Raw genomic sequence first — 17,987 nt, forward strand, 5'->3', positions numbered from 1 at the left:
TGTGGGAATACTGCTGAATGAGGTAGTTGATGACATAGCGAAGAGAGCCACCGAAAAAACTCTTGTTGATGTTGTATGTCAGTTAACCTTGAAACAAATAAAAACAAGAATCAAGATGATCCAGGAGGGTGAAGAAATGGTAAAGAGAATGGCAATGGTGGACAGTAGTAACACACTTAAGAATTATTCAATAATAAATACAAATTCGTCCTTCACTTATGGTAAAGGAAAGTCTACTTGGAAGGATTCAATTTACATGAGATTAAGATTAGGATACAAATATATCTGGCAATACGGTGTTGATGTCAGTGAAAAAGATAAGGAGTGTAAATTATGTAGTATGCCGCACGCCCACACCTTAGAACATTATGTATTAATTAGAGTGTCAACTTATTGAAAACTATAGAAATTAGGAAATAAATAGTGTACCACATCAAATTGTTTGGATGTGTGATAATGGTATGATAGACAGTATACTTAGGAGCTACAAGAATTTTGCCCCGAGAGTGTAACAATATATGCTGTACTTACTATATAAACCTGCAATGTTAAATGGGATTCTTGTAATGTTATTTGTCTATTTGTACTCATTGAATTTGTGCGCCCCTTGAGGGACTTGAAGTAGAAGGGGGGTAGAAATAGCCTAAGCTACTCTATCCCTTTGAGATGTATTTATTGCTTATCTCAATAAACATACTTGAACTTGCTCCACTGCGCCACGGAGACTTATCCAACTGTAGCAGCCACGTGCAAAAACGAAGTGTGGAGCAACACGCCTACCTCCCACCAGGCAGCGAACGCCACTGTATGTACTACCTCTATCTTTAAATCAAACATTTTTTTTGTACTGATGTACTAGCTCTATCTATAAATTCATCAATATGTATATCACCCCTTGTATGTATTATTATTATTAATATTATTATTAATATTATTATTGTTATTATTATAATTATTATTATTATTATTATTATTATTATTATTATTATTATTATTATTATTATTATTATTTACTTTAATTGAATAAACATTTGATTTGAATGTAAACGCCATGCTATGTATTCTAACAAACCCAATGTACCTTCTTGTATATAAATAAATAAATAAATAAATAAATAAATAAATAAATAAATAAATATATAAATAAATAAACAAACAAATAAATAAATAAATAGATAAATGATTATTATTGTTATATCGCTACATTTAGACCATGATGTCGCTACTTTCAGCAATTCATATCTGGCAACTCTATTCGGAACAGTTTGACAACAAAGAGGCCAACGTCCGTTGATCTGGTTAATTCTCATAGAAGTTTAGCCAATTATTCTCAAATATATGAAGATTTATGTTGTTAAGATTGACACTTGAGGTAAGTATGATTACCTGTGTAGTAATTTTTCATAGATAGAAGCTGTAATTTATTTATTTTATTTAATTGCGCCAGAAAACTGGAAAATGTGGCGGCGTCGACCCAGACCGTCGGTGGGCACTTCCTAACCCTTACTCTCCTTCATTATGTTGCTCAGTAGTTGTTTAACCATCTAATTACACTTGATAATTATTTATTTATTTATTTATTTTATTTATCCCGGACTTGATAATGGTCCGGAACACACCGAAACGTCGTCGTCTCCTCATCTGCTGTTGTTAAGCTACGTTACACACAGAAATCACACTAACGTGATACATCCAATGAACAAATCCACAAGGGCCGTGACGAGGATGTCAACGATTGTACCTCTCAACCAGTTTAAGATAAAAACTAAGTATTACCTAATTAACTCCATGTAACCTACCTACCTTCTAAATGTCAACCCATGTCATACTATTAATGTTTTAAGCTACATTATTGTGACTTATCGTCTGCATGTTGCTGTGTATTTCCAGACCCACTGTGGTGGTGGGGGAGACATTTCTGAGGGGTTACAGTCCCACTGTTGGTGGTGGGGGAGACATTTCTAAAGGGTACCAGTCCCACTGTTGGTGGTGGGGGAGACATTTCTGAGGGGTTACAGTCTAACTGTGGTGGTGGGGGAGAGATTTCTGAGGGGTTACAGTCCTGCTGTTGGTGGTGGTGGTGGAGACATTTTTGAGGGGTTACAGTCCCACTGTTGGTGGTGAGGGAGACATTTCTGAAGGGTCCCACTGTTGGTGGTGGGGAGAGACATTTCTGAGGGGTTACAGTCCCACTGTTGGTGGTAGGGTAGATATTTCTGAAGGATACCAGTCCCACTGTGGTGGTGGGGGAGACATTTCTGAGGGGTACAAGTACCACTGTGGTGGTGGGAATGACATTGCTGTGGTTAGTAACCTAACTTAACCTAAGAAATAAACATGTGTAAACTGGAACAAATTGAAACTGCTGAAAATGTCTATTATTCTTGGATATATATTTTCAAGTCAGGTTGTGTGTGTGTAATTACCTAAGTGTAATTACCTAAGTGTAGTTACAGGATGAGAGCTACGCTTGTGGTGTCCCGTCTTCCCAGCACTCTTTGTCATATAACGCTTTGAAACTACTGACGGTCTTGGCCTGCACCACCTTCTCACCTAACTTGTTCCAACTGTTTACCACTCTGTTTGCGAAAGTGAGTTTTCTTATATTTCTTTGGCATCTGTGTTTAGGTAGTTTATATCAATGACCTCTTGTTCTTAAAGTTCCAGGTCTCAGGAAATCTTCCCTATCAATTTTATCAATTCCTGTTACTATTTTGTATGTAGTGATCATATCACCTCTTTTTCTTGTCTTCCAGTTTTGGCATATTTAATGCCTCTAACCTCTCCTCATAGCTCTTGCCCTTCAGTTCTGGGAGTCACTTAGTAGCATGTCTTTGCACCTTTTCCAGCTTGTTAATGTGCTTCTTAAGATATGGGCACCACACAACCACTGCATATTCTAGCTTTGGCCTAACAAAAGTCGTGAACAATTTCTTTAGTATATCGCCATCCATGTATTTAAAAGCAATTCTGAAGTTAGAAAGCGTGGCATAGGCTCCTCGCACAATATTCTTTATGTGGTCCTCAGGTGATAGTTTTCTATCTAGAACCACCCCTAGATCTCTTTCTTTATCAGAATTCTTTAAAGATGTCTCACATAATATATAGGTTTTGTGGGGTCTATGTTCTCCTTCCTGTTCCGCATTCCATAACATGGCTTTTATTAACATTAAATTCCATTTGCCAAGTGGTGCTCCATAAACTTATTTTGTCCAGGTCATCTTGAAGGGCATGACAAACATCTAAGTTTCTTATCCTTCCTATTATCTTAGCATCATCAGCAAACATGTTCATATAATTCTGTATACCAACTGGTAGATCATTTATGTAGACAATAAACATCACTGGTGCAAGAACTGAACCCTGTGGTACTCCACTTGTGACATTTCTCCAGTTCGATACATTGCCTCTGATCACTGCCCTCATTTTTCTATCAGTCAGAAAATTTTTCATCCATGTTAGAAGCTTACCTGTCACCCCTCCAATATTTTCCAGTTTCCAGAACAACCTCTTATGTGGAACTCTGTCGAAAGCCTTTTTCAGGTCTAGATAGATGCAGTCAACCCAACCATCTCTTTCCTGTAATATCTCTGTTGCTTGATCATAAAAACTGAGTAAATTCGATACACAGGATATTCCAGATCGAAAACCATACTGTCTGTCTGATATTATATCATTTCTCTCCAGGTGTTCTACCCATTTAGTTTTAATTATTTTTTCCAATATTTTGACTATTACACTTGTCAATGATACCGGTCTATAATTAAGGGGGGTCTTCCCTGCTTCCACTTTGTGTGTGTGGAATTATGCAGGTAAATTAATTATATTTTGTTTAACCACTTGACTGCGCCAACAGAGTATTCTCGGTCGGCGGAAAACTGCGCCAACCGAGGAAACTTTTTAATTTTTCCATACCCATTCTAAATGTGTGCGAGGTTGGTTGTGTACGAAATGGGCTCTTAGGACCTCCAGTAAGAGGCAGCCATCTTGGAAAAAATTCCCAGAATGCCCTAGGGCTGCTGGCTGGGTTAGTTCTGAGTGAGCAACCATGGGTGGCGCACGCGCCTCTGGCTCCCAAACTCCTGTCCGACGCGATGTTGAAAGATAACGCTCTGTCGGTGAAATTCAAACCTTATTGTTTGAAGAACATAAGGGTCATAATATTGGTGAAGCTAGGTGCAATAAGGACCTAACACAAAGGTTGGATGCAAGTGATACAGCACCTATGAGGACGATACAGCGAGCGTATCCAATTGTAGCTCTGAGCGTCACCCTTTCAATCCTATGCTATCTCCAATTTATTTAGATGATACATAGATGAATCGTTTTCTGCATTCAGTGATAATGCATCTGATACAAGTAGCATAGATGAACAGTGTTAGTGGCTTCCATGGTGGTGTTTTCCATAGATATTTTCAAGAATACAGTGGTACCTCGGAATACGAGTGTCCCTGCATACGAGTTTTTCGGAATACGAGCAGTATTTGCTCTGAGAATGTGCCTCGGAAGGCGAGTTTGTTGATACGCGTACAGGCCGACCTAGTGCTTGGTGGTACGGTGATCGTCGCCCCTCACCCCTCAGTTTACCAGTGCCTCGTGCCCAGTGACTATCCCACGTCAATTCTTCACCCTGATTTTCAGTGTTTTGTTGGATTTTTGGTCATTTGACCATAAAAGTTGTTGTTATATATCTCGCTATGGGTCCCAAGAAAGCCAGTGGTATGGTTTAACCTAAGAAAATAGTGCGGCGTTTCGGGCGATTGAGTGGCAACACTGGAAAGTGTATACACTTTTCACTGTCCTGACATTTATTTTCGATGTACGTATTTCAATTTTGTACCAATGTGTTCGCAATAGAATGTTCTATAAGAACATAAGTATAAAATGTCACACAAGGATGCGTTGCGACCGGCACCAAATAAAAAACCGGATGTGACCGGCACCAAATAAAAAAACTACGTCGATTACACTTGTCGTGTCAATAATACAATGGTCTTACCTTGATGGTGTAATACTATGCTGTTCTCCCAAATAGACTATGCGGCTATTAGAGAATACGAAAATTTCATGGCGGACATTTTCAAACTATCCCAAAGTCGATTGCATAACAAAGAATTTATAGAAATATTTTTTCTCGTGACTCGTGAGCGAGTTCGCTGTGCGACCTCAACACAAAAAGTGGTAATGCTCTCAAGCGCCGTGATAACGCTAAAGTGTTAAGAAAATGTGTGAAGTATGGAAGAATTGGAAAGTTTTGTTGAAAAAACTCACCCAGATAAAGCTGTAGCAGGCCATTGCATTGACCTTTTAAATGACAATGTGATGTCTTACTACAGACAAGTGTTAAAATGTAGGGAAAAACAAGTGTCTTTAGGCAGATTCTTAGTAAGACAAGCAAGTCTTAGTGGTATGCAGGCAAAACGTGCCAGTGTGTGCACACCAGTGAAGTTCTCACTGCCTGATGTTATAATGGAAGGGCACTCCCCTTCCAAACAGTAACACCTCTTCTCCTCCCTCCTCACCATCTTCCATACGCCAACAAGGTAAGTACTAACTTGAACGTAGTTTTGTAGGTTTATTTAGATGAATTAGGTATAAAATTTAGTTTGAAGTGGGGTTTTGGGGGGTAGTCAGGAACGGATTAATTCATTTCCCATTATTTCTTATGGGGAAATTATCTTCGGAATACGAGTTTTTGGAATACGAGCTGTCTCCAGGAACGGATTAAACTCTTAAACCGAGGTACCACCCTACCTGAATCTCTTCCTGACTGACGGACACTCTTGGAGGCAAGCTGAATCTCTTCCTATGTGGGACCATACAAAGTGATGTTTTCAAGACTACCTTACAAATTGATCTTTTCCTATAATCTTTTCAATACTACCTTATGCTTTACAAGCTTGGCTACATACAACTTACAAGTACTAAAGCCAAGGGTGTATGTGAGTGCGTTATTTGCAAGCACACAGAATGAAGAAACAGGAAGCAAAAATTTATCTGTACCTGGTGCAACGAGAGCATAGTCGCGCTGTGCACCATGAACTACTTCGTTGATTATTACTCACTTCCCAAGTACTTAATGTGTGATATAGTGTGTTACTGTGTAAATAGTGTGTGAAACTGTACATATTGTAATTTTAGTGAATTTTGAACAAGTAATATTGCGACAATAAACATTTATTGTGGACACATTACTGACACTTTATCACAGTTCCATAGAACATTATGAACATTCTACTGTATACATATTGTAAAGGACACAAATATGCATCATATACAATAAAAAAACAAACAAATAAAACCACATTGGAAATATATAGAACAAATAATTGAAAATATAGTTGTTGCAACACCCGATGCTTGAATGGCCCGTGTGACCGTGTCTGGGCGATTCATGCATGGGCGACCAGGCCTTGATGACGTCACAGCGCACCTTGTCCACGTCCTCACAGCCAAAGTAAGTGGAATTTGGTATTTATTTTTACATAGACATGTTCATGGAAGGGAATTTATCATTTTACAAAGAAAAATAATTTTTTTTGAACACTTTGTTTCATGCGCATGTGAAATTCTCCAATAAACTTGGTACAGCACGGTGGTTAATTGCAAATGGACTGAATTTAATAACTTTATTTTTTCACCCAATTTCACAGTGAAGGGTTATTTTATTTATTAATTAATTGAATTAAGATGGTCCAGTATTTTAATGAACTTAAATTCTGTTTAATTTAAGTGTTTAGTTTCCAGGGCCAACTTTTTAATTGATATTGTGCTGTGTGACAATATCAACTATACTGTATCTTAATTAAAGCACATAAAAATACAAACGGACAAGAATGTAATGTCAAATAACTTATTTCAGAACTTATTTCTAATTAATTGAATAATTTATAAAGATCACTGTACCATCAGGATTAAGGTTAGTAAAAAAAAAGTTAATCATATTGGTTTAGGAGAATCTGTAAGCCAGAGCGTGTATCAAGGGACATACGGCTGCTTCGCATCCAGTTCATTACAGCCGAGATAACATATGTCGGTAAATTATTTGTTAGATTTAGACAACCCAACCACCATTTAAACCTTTTACTCAACTGAGATAAAACTGATAAATTGTAGGGCCACTTAGCTGAATTGTGAGACAAACCAGCTACAGCTGCCCAGAAGGAAACTATCAAGTTTTGGGCAGTATATGCAGGGAATTTTTTGTTTGCTGTCAATGTGTAATGTATTGTACATTAACATGAGGTGATTTGATATCTTTAATGGTATTGAGCCTTCCTCCTGCACCCTGATTCCTGAATTAGAGAAAATTTTTAAGTTATTTATAAATTAATGGTGCTATATTCTGATTTAGAAATCATACTAATACTATTCATTTGACAGATTAATAAAGTATTATTGAATTAATAATGAGATCTAACAGGAAAACACTTCAGTTTTCCAAATTGTTAAACCTATACTATTTGCTGATGATACTACCTTCATATATTCACACCCCACCCAACTCACATTAACCCTCAAACCGCGCATATCATATATAAATGATATCAGTGACAAAACCGAAACCGCGCACATCATTTATATATGATTTTGTGTCTAGCGCTATAATTTAAATGCCCCGCCTGGGATAGGGGCAGCTATAGTACAGCCACGACCGATAGTTGCCAGATGCCACCTAGAAAAAAAATCCAGGCCAACATTCTTGGGTGTTACAGCGTCAGTATTGAGCAAGCCACCAAGCCTGGCGCACGCAGCACGAGCTCACAGCACCGCTGTTCAGCTTGTGACCACAGCATCGCCTACAAATACCATAATATAAATGATACTGCTATTATTTAGCAGTGATAGTATTACTGAAGCCCCCTGACTGTGATAAAACTGACCAGGATTCTGATAATAGCAGGATTGTGGTGATATTTAGCGCTGTGATCCATGGAGGGAGGAGTAAGGCTGTGGAGGGAGGGTTGTGGCGTCGTTTTCTGTGTGTGGCCACCATTTATTGACTGCACTCACCATACCAGCTTAGTGGTTCGCTATGAACACAAATGTAGATACTTATATATAACGTGTGTATAGTGTGAGATAACAGCGAGAGGAGTAGGTTGGGAGCCGCCATTTTTTATGAGGGAGGAGCATCGTCTGCACGACTTGGCATGTTGTTTACTGATGGCCACTATGGTCTTTGGGCACCATACCAGCTTATTTGTACAGGTATGGTGAATAAAACAGGTAGATACTTATATATAATGTGTGTATATAGCGTAATAACACCACAAACAATATTGTTGGAGGACAAATATTAGTGCGTCTGGCCTTGAGGGCGGCCGCCGATCAGCTGACTGTGTGAGTAGCTACGTCTTTGTGCCTTTACTCACCATACAAGCTTAGATGTACAGTTATGGTGAACAAAACATGTAAATACGTATATATAACGTCTGTGTATAGTGAATAAATACAGAAACAGTATTGTGGGAGGTGAATGAGGGTGAGTGAGGTGGTGTTGAGGGAGGGAGTGGCAGTGAGTGGCTCGCTGGTGTTTGGCGGTCACTCTTTGTTGCTTTTTGACTCACAAGACCAACTTAGTAGTTCGTTATGGTGTACAAAACATGCAGATACTTATATATAACCTGTGTATATAGTGTAACAACAGCAAAACTATTTGTTTATTGTTTTATGAACATAATAATTGAATCACTAATATGCACACTATAATTTTGAGTACAGCGATGGTTCACACATTTTATAATATAAATATACCACAATTCACTGTATGGAATAATATTACTGCAAAAAACTAAGAAAAAATCGATCGGAGACATTGAAATAATTAGGTAATAATATATTTGTGACAACTGCCGTCTGACAGCTTGGGCGGAGTAGACCTCGTCTGGCGAAGGCTCTGCCAACGCCCCTTTTTTGGCACACTTCCCTACCCTATTGTGGCTAAAATATGCCACCTACGATTTTTTTGTTATTTTTTCCGTGATCAGGGAACAAAAATGAACACTTCTATGAGACGAAAGAATTTTTTGGATTTTTTTTTTTTTTGTTGCGCCTGTGGGTGTGAATTCCATTTGGGCCCCTAGCGGTTTGAGGGTTAAATAATATTGTAAATAACGAACTTAAAAATGTCCACTCATGGATGTCAACCAACAAACACGCTAAACATAAAAAAAGTCTCCGCCTGTCTCCGTGGTGTAGTGGTAAGACACTTGCCTGACTTTCCGCGAGCGCTTTGTCATGGGTTCGTATCCTGGCCGGGGAGGATTTACTGGGCGCAAATCCTTAATTGTAGCCTCTGTTTAACTCAACAGTAAAATGGGTACTTGGTTGTAAAAACGATTCTTCGTGGCGGGGGTCGGATTCCAGGGATTTGCTTGAAACGCTACGCATACTAGTGGCTGTACAAGAATGTAACAGCTCTTGTATATATCTCAAAAAAAAAAAAAAAAAAAAAAGACCTACATTTTATTTGGAAGTAAATCATAAAACCAAATTCAACTTCTGATAGACAATGTTATTTTATTTTATTATTTATTTTATTTATGCATATACAAAAATGTACATTGGGAATGTGAGGATACATAATATGGTAATTACAGTCTTGTAAAACCACTAGTACACGCAGCGTTTCGGGCAGGTCCTTAATCTAAGAAAATTTTAGGGAGGTAAATACTTGCAAAATTTATAGACAAAAAAATGATAACAGTTACATGGAATGAAAAAAAGAAGATGAGAGAAAATTGTAGGTACAGTATATTAAAGCACATAGGTAGCTAAGATTGATTGCAATGACAGCTTGAATGGTAGTTGACAAAAATTGGTAGGCACAATACAGCAGAAACAATATAAGATTGATTGCAATGATAGCTTGAATGGTAGTTGACAAAAATTGGTAGTCACAATACAGCATATGGCTAGCACATAAAAGAAGACAACAATGAACACAATGATAAGGTTGTTTGATACTACATAAAAATTAGGAGATTGGGTAACACTAGGTACAGAGCAAATTTAAAGCTCGGTGTAGGAAACTAAGAAGATGAAATTAGGTACTTTTTGGTTTTGCTTTTAAATAAGGCAAAAGTTTTACAGTTTTTCAATTCACTAGGGAGTGAGTTCCATAGACTAGGTCCCTTAATTTGCATAGAGTTTTTACACAGATTAAGTTTGACCCTGGGGATATCAAAGAGATATTTATTTCTGGTGTGGTGATAATGGGTCCTATTACATCTGTCCAGGGAGAGTTTCAGAGCATGGTTTGCATTTAAGAACAGGGTTTTGTAAATGTAGTTGACACAAGAGAATGTGTGGAGGGAGTTAATATTTAGCAAGTTTAGGGATTTAAACAAGGGAGCTGAGTGTTGTCTGAAAGCAGAGTTAGTTATTATTCTGATAGCAGATTTTTGCTGTGTGATGATGGGCTTAAGGTGGTTTGCAGTGGTAGACCCCCCATGCACAGATACCATAATTAAGATAGGGGTAGATTAGTGCATAATATAGTGAGAGGAGAGCAGAGTTAGGAACATAATATCTGATTTTGGAGAGTATACCAACTGTCTTAGAGACTTTCTTAGTTATGTGTTGAATGTGGGTGCTGAAGTTAACATTAGCAATACAAATGATGGAAAGTTCCTTGGCCTATACATAGACAAGAGATTAATCTTCAGCACCCACATACAACACAGTCAAAAAAGTCTCAAAAACTGGGTATACTCTCTAAAATCAGATATTATGTTCTCCCACTCTGCTCTGCTCATTATATTTCTTGCTAATCTATTCTTACCTTTCATACAGTATTTGTGCATGGGGTTCAACCACTGCAAATAACCTCAAGCCCATCATCACCCAGCAAAATCTACTATCAGAACTATAACAAACTCTGTTTTCAGAAAATCACACAGCCCCCTGAATAAATCCCTAAACATGCTTAACTTACACTCACTTCACATATTCTCTTGTGCTATTTACATGTACAAAACCATGTTCCTAAATGCTAATCCAGATCGGAAACTCTTCCTTGGTAGATGTAATAGAACACATGAGAACCACACCAGAAATAAATATCTCTTTGATATCCCCAGAGTCGAACTAAATTGCAAATACACCATGCAAATAAAAGGACCATATCTATGGAACTCACTTTCTAATGAATTAAAAAATTGCTCAACCTATGCCTTATTCAAAAGTAAAACCAAAGAGTACATAATTTTATCCTCATAGTTTTCAATCTTGTGCAACTCACACTGTATCTTGTGCTACCCACTTCCCCAATATTAGTAGAACTTAAAACATGCATCTTCACCAGTGTAATCTCCATTAATTTATATTGTAGTTTTTATATTAAACAGAAATTTTGCTACATTGTACCTCTTTACCTTACCTTAGCTGCTAGATTAAGGACCTGCCCAAAATGCCATGCACGTAAGGTAGTGGCTTTCCAAGAATTTAATAACACCAATGTTGCTGTGGCGTGGTGGTAAGACACTCGCCTCACATTTCGCAAGCAATTTGGCCTGGGTTCGTATTCTGTCCGGGGAAGATTGACTAGTTGCTAGTCCTTAACTGTATGCCTCTGTTCACCCAGCAGTGAACGGTTACCTGGTTTTTAAATGATTTAGTGGGTCGTATTCCAGGGAAAATTAAGATTAAGGACCTTGATGAAACAATATGCATACTAGTAGTTTTACTAAAATGTATAAATGTTTGTGTGTATAAATAAAATAAAATAAAAAGTTATGTACTCTTACAATCTTATGTATCTTCTTGTATATATATATATATAAATAAAAAATAAATTGCCTCATGGGTGATGTAGCAGTTAGCTGACAACACCCACAGGGAGTGTTGCATCATCATCTACTGTGTATTATTATATTAGGTTTAAACAGATAGACTTTCCATAAACACATAACTTGATATTTAACAGTTAATTATGGTTAAAGAATCTACTTACCCTTAAATTTGAAAATTGTTTATCACACTGTGTACTCAGATATCCCTACCCCTTCACACAGAAGCTTGTGGACTGTGGGCGGCTGTTGATCACTGCGGCCTGTGGATCACGGTGGCCTGTAGAGCATGGTGGCTTGTAGACTACGGTGACCTGTAGACAAAGGCAGAACTTCAGCCATTGTTGGGGAGACAAGACATGTTGAGAGTTCAGAAGTATTCAAGTCTGTTAATATCTGTCCTGGCCTGTACTGTACTTGCATATTAGTACCAAGACAGGTAAGCAAATCCTTAAATAACTTTTTTTTTTTTTATTGAAGTTTTAATTCTGAAATTTCTCACAAGACTTCATTGCCATATGTTATTTCAATATACTGTTCAGTGAGGAGACACATTTTCTGGAAGATTTGATTTCCTTATCCTAATGCAACCAAACATTGATGTCTCCCTAGCAGCAGAGTTTATTTGCTTTACTATAGTACTGTACTTGTACTATAGGCAATGCAAAGTTTATAGTTGTACAAACAATAATGTAAAATTTAATAGCATTTCATATGGGAAGAACAACATGCTGTATAAGCTCGATTATTCAGATTCTGCTAACTAGATATCAGGGCTCATTCAGACAAAATTGCATCTGGATAATTTTATGTCCATATCTGGAGGACTGTCCATAGAATCCTGATGACCGGAGGTTTGTCGGGATACAAATAGGCAGAGTTTACCGTATATGCTGGTGTTGAAGTCAACATTTGAAGCCTTAAAGAAAACTCCAAAACTAGGGGTCAACTTGCTGAATGTAAAATGTGAACATTTACCACTGAGAAACAAGGGAATCACCCTGCCTAACACTTGTAGAACACCACTTACCATAACTTGCAGCCCATCACAATTATTTAGGAAATTTCACTTGTGAAATTATTGAAATTTCTCAGCAAACTGGTGAGGGAGGGAGACAGGCAAGGCAAGGAGGAAGGGAGGCAAAAAGGAAAGGAAAGAGGGACCCTTCAGGCAAGCAGGGAGGCTGGAGTGGGTGTAGGGGTGTCTGGAATGGGTGTGGGGAGTGTCAGGAGTGGGTGTGGGTGTGGTGGGTCTTTGAATATCATGTGTGTATCAGCATGTGGGTGTCTACATTTATCAGTGTAGATATGTAGAAAGTTGTTCCGCTGGGTGAGTGGCACATGTCACTCCTTGTGTACCAGACGGATTGACACGATTCTCACATTAACCCTAACAAGGGGTGGGTGGCAATTGAGGAGGGCCGCTTCTTGGTAGGGTGGGAGGGTTGGCGATGGCGCAGGAATTGTTTAACCCTTTAGCAGAGACCAAAATTTGTATATACGGTGGCGCCTCGATTAACGAGTTTAATCCGTTCAGGCACCGAGCTTGTCATGTGGAAAACTCATCTTGCAAAACAACAACAAAACCGTCGTCGGTGGTGTTCGAGAACCAGCGGGAACGCTCGTTAATCGAGCGAAAGCTCGTCAGTCGAGACATTTTCTGCGAGTGGCTTGCTCATTACTTGAAATGCTCGTAACTGGAGCCGCTCTTCACTCGAGTTTCCACTGTATATACTGTCTCCACTCGATCATCCGGACTATATGGGAAGGACCCCCAGCCGGATTATCACATTTTTCGGATAATGGTACTTTTTCACCTACGAGTCCAAAAGTGACAATTTCCAATTACTTTTATACTACAAACAACATAATTTGAATTGCCTTGCCACATATAATTATTAAATATTCAACTAGAAACCTCAACTTACCTTGTTGTTGTTCGTCTTCTTGATTGATGCCACACATCTTGAAGTTAAGAATTCTTAACAATTTACGTAACTTATACTAGCACAACACTAAAATTAACACTTAAAATTACTGTACAGTTCATTAAGCAAAGTTAGTTTTGACTGCCAGCTGCTGAAGCCTCACTGGTTGAAGGCATTTGGGTTGCCTGTGAAGCCTCACTTGTTGAAGGCGCTTGGCTTGCCTGTGAAGCCTCACTTGTTGAAGGCATTTGGCTTGCTTGCGACGCCTCACTTGTTGAAGGCGCTTGCTTGCTTGCGCATCACTTGTTAAAGGCGCTTGGCTTGCCTGTGGCGCCTCACTTGTTAAAGGCATTTGGCTGCCTGTGACGCCTCACTGGTTGAACAACACATAACTTGTCTTTAATTGCTAGGACAACCTTCTTCCTCTTAACACCTCCAGAATGATTGATGCTGCTACCAGACATAGTCTTGGCCAAAAATGTTCAAAGTTACTATGAAAATAAAAAAGTTATTTAAAAAAATATTTCACTAATGGCGCAGCACTGTGTATAACACGAGGGACGGATGCACATGGTTTGACCAGTGTTGGACAGGTCCACTTGGGGTGGGGCAGCTATAGCGCGTTACGTAGGCCGCCAGGAGGAAAAAACTCACAATATTTTTTAAGGAAACTTCAGCCTATACACATTAATTTTAGGAAACTTATTTATTTGTTATTACATAATTACTAGTACTTATTTCATTTGTTTTTGGCTATGATTAAGTGTTCTAAAATTAATGGTAATTCCTGTACCTAGGTGGTCCCTTCCGACGCACCCCTCCCACCCTCCCGACACCACCCACCCACCCCACCCCTTCCTCCACCATGCGTCTAGAGCCACAGACTGGATTAATACGGTATGGCCGAATATTCATCCGGCCAAACCAGCTTTTATCCGGTTCCTGTGGCCATTTTGGCCGGATATTGTGATAACTTTATCCGATCACGATTTTGGCCGTATGAGGGCGTTTTCCGGATGTTTGAATCCCGGATAATCGCGGGGTTACAGTATATACAATTTTGGTCTAACTGTCTGCACAGTACACTTCGTGTATATATATACATTTTAAAGTACTGTGAAAGATTTAAAAGTTCACATCGGTATCCTCAGGGCTCTAGTAAACAGATGCCATTTAAAAAATTAAATTGTGGGTAACATACCCTGGTGTAAAAGCCGTAGTACCGAGTGAGCAACCAAAGCTAACACACACAGCATGAGCTAACAGCACTGCTGTTCAGCTTGTGACCACAGCATCGCCTAAAATTGGCAAAATACATACGTAATTGCTATTATTTAGTGATGATAGTATTACAGAAGAGCCTGACTGTGATAAAGACTGTGTACAATGTTTAGATATCAGTGAACACAATGCTGTTCAAGATGTTTACAGCGCTAGCCACAGCACAGTGCCATTGTTTTGTAACGGGGACGTGGGAAACGGCTCACTTCTGTCCATTAACCTGCCCTTTGTTAATTATTCTAGAGTTCCCCCAGAGTTATTACTGCAACCTCTCTAGTTCAACACCTTGTCACCTAGGTATTTAATTACCTAGGTACTACACCAACAAGGCATTGTTTCAGATCAGCTACCAGCAAACTCTAGAGAACTCTAGAACATTCCACTGCCACCACCTGATTCACTCCCTGATTAATCCCCCTAATTGACGATGAAACAGGAAACCGCCAATTAAACATATTTCCCCGAATATGGCTCCCCAGTTATGAATAGGAGGGATGAATTTAAAATTAAATGTGGCCTATTGAACTAGTCTTTTCATCGGTTGGTGCTAACCTTGCCAGTAAAATCCCACAGACTCAGACACATGTCAACACATATCTCTCAGGCAGCTATCCAAACTCTCTTCTTCTTTCACCAATCAGCCCGACAGATGTACCTGGTTGATACCTGGTTGATGGGGTTCTGGGAGTTCTTCTACTCCCCAAGCCTGGCCCGAGGCCAGACTTGACTTGTGAGAGTTTGGTCCACCAGGCTGTTGCTTGGAGCGGCCCGCAGGCCCACATACCCACCACAGCCCAGTTGGTCTGGCACTCCTTGAAGGAAACAATCTAGTTTCCTCTTGAAGATGTCCGCGGTTGTTCCTGTAATATTTCTGATGCTTGCTGGTAAGACGTTGAACAACCGTGGACCTCTGATGTTCATGCAGTGTTCTCTGATTGTGCCCATGGCACCTCTGCTCTTCACTGGTTCTATTCTGCATTTTCTTCCATGTCGTTCACTCCAGTACGTTGTTATTTTACTGTGCAGATTTGGGACCTGTCCCTCCAGTATTTTCCATGTGTATATTATTTGGTATCTCTCTTGTCTCCTTTCTAGTGAGTACATTTGGAGAGCTTTGAGACGATCCCAATAATTTAGGTGCTTTATCTCGTCTATGCGTGCCGTATATGTTCTCTGTATTCCCTCAATTTCAGCAATCTCTCCTGCTCTGAAGGGGGAAGTGAGTACCGAGCAGTACTCAAGACGGGACAACACAAGTGACTTGAAGAGTACAACCATTGTGATGGGATCTCTGGACTTGAAGGTTCTCATAATCCTTTTGATCATTTTTCTGGCTGACACAATATTTGCTTGGTTATGCTCCCTAAACGTTAGGTCGTCAGACTTCATTATTCCCAAATCCTTGACATGCTGTTTTCCTACTATGGGCAGATTCGATTGTGTTTTGTACCCTGTATAATGTTTCAGATCCTCATTTTTGCCGTACCTGAGTACCTGAAATTTATCACTGTTAAACATCATGTTATTTTCTTCTGCCCAATCGAAAACTTTGTTGACATCTGCTTGTAGTTTTTCAATGTCTTCAGCAGAGGTAATTTTCATGCTGATTTTTGTGTCATCTGCAAAGGACGACATGAAGCTGTGACATGTATTTTTGTCTATATCAGATATGAGAATAAGGAACAGTAGCGGTGCAAGGACTGTACCTTGAGGTACAGATCTTTTAACATCGCTTGGACTCGATTTTATCTGATTGACTGTTACTTTTTGTGTTCTGTTCGACAGGAAATTGAGTATCCAGCGTCCTACTTTTCCAGTTATTCCCATTGACCTCATTTTGTGAGCTATCACCCCATGGTCACATTTGTCGAACGCCTTTGCAAAGTCTGTGTATACAACATCTGCATTTTGCTTTTCTTCTAGGGCTTCTGTGATTTTGTCATAGTGGTTGAGTAACTGTGACAGACAGGATCTTCCCGCTCTAAATCCATGTTGTCCTGGGTTGTGCAATTCATTGTTTTCCATAAAACTAGAAATTTGATTCCTAATCACTCTTTCAAACACTTTTATTATGTGTGAGGTTAGTGCAACTGGCCTATAATTTTTTTCCAAGGCTTTACTCCCCCCCCTGTGCAACGGAGCTATATCTGCAGATTTAAGTGCTGCTGGTATCTCCCCTGTATCCAGGCTCTTTCTCCATATTACGCTGAGTGTTCTCGCTACTGGTACTTTACATTTCTTTATGAGTATTGAATTCCATGAGTCAGGCCCAGGAGCTGAGTGCATAGGCATATTGTCAATTTCTCTTTCAAAGTCTTCCAAGTTTGTGGTAATATCCGTTATATTATCTGCAGCTTGAATGTCATTCATAAAGAAGCTGTCTGGGTCATCAACTTTCATGTTGTTTATTGGTGTGCTAAACATAGCCTCAAACTGGCTTCTTAGAATATCACTAATCTCTTTGTTGTCCTCTGTGTACGTTCCTTCATTTGTAATTAACGGTCCAATACTGGTGGAGGTTTTTGATTTTGATTTTGCGTATGTGAAAAAGTATTATGGATTTTTCCTTTTCTCTTGTATAGCTTTCTGTTCCAATTCCATTTCCTCACTCATATGATCGCTTCGACGTTTGTTCTATTTCTTCGATCTCCCTGGTTAGGCTTATTTTCCTTGCTTGTGATAGTTGTGTCTGCTGAAGCATTTCCGTTATTTTTTTCCTTCTCCTGTACAGTCGTCTGCGTTCTCTTTCTAGAGTGGTCCTCTTTCTGCCCCTCCTCACAGGCACGTGCTTCAAGCAGACTTTGTAAGCTTCAGCTGTCAGTTGAGCTATTCCCTGTGTGGGAGTTTTGTCACTTAAGACCGTCTCCCATTGAATGGTTGCAAGGTCTACATTTATTTTTTCCCAGTCGATCCTCTTATTGTTGAAATTGAATTGATTGAATATTCCTTCTCACTTGTTGGGTCTCGTAGACCTACTACCGTTATT

General features: G+C 39.2%; 1 protein-coding gene across 1 annotated transcript in view; it reads left to right on the plus strand.

Moving 5' to 3' along the window:
* The first annotated feature begins 1,244 nt into the window (after positions 1-1,244).
* LOC123759578 (zinc finger protein 271) overlaps positions 1,245-17,987 on the plus strand; it is a 50,244-nt gene continuing 33,501 nt past the window's right edge. Inside the window, exons 1-2 of the mRNA XM_045744684.2 lie at positions 1,245-1,372; positions 12,018-12,231. The gene's annotated coding sequence lies outside the window, so the exon portion shown is untranslated. The remainder of the gene's footprint in view (positions 1,373-12,017; positions 12,232-17,987) is intronic.

The sequence above is a fragment of the Procambarus clarkii genome, chromosome 8, assembly GCF_040958095.1.
Source record: "Procambarus clarkii isolate CNS0578487 chromosome 8, FALCON_Pclarkii_2.0, whole genome shotgun sequence".
Classification (NCBI taxonomy): Eukaryota; Metazoa; Arthropoda; class Malacostraca; order Decapoda; family Cambaridae; genus Procambarus; species Procambarus clarkii.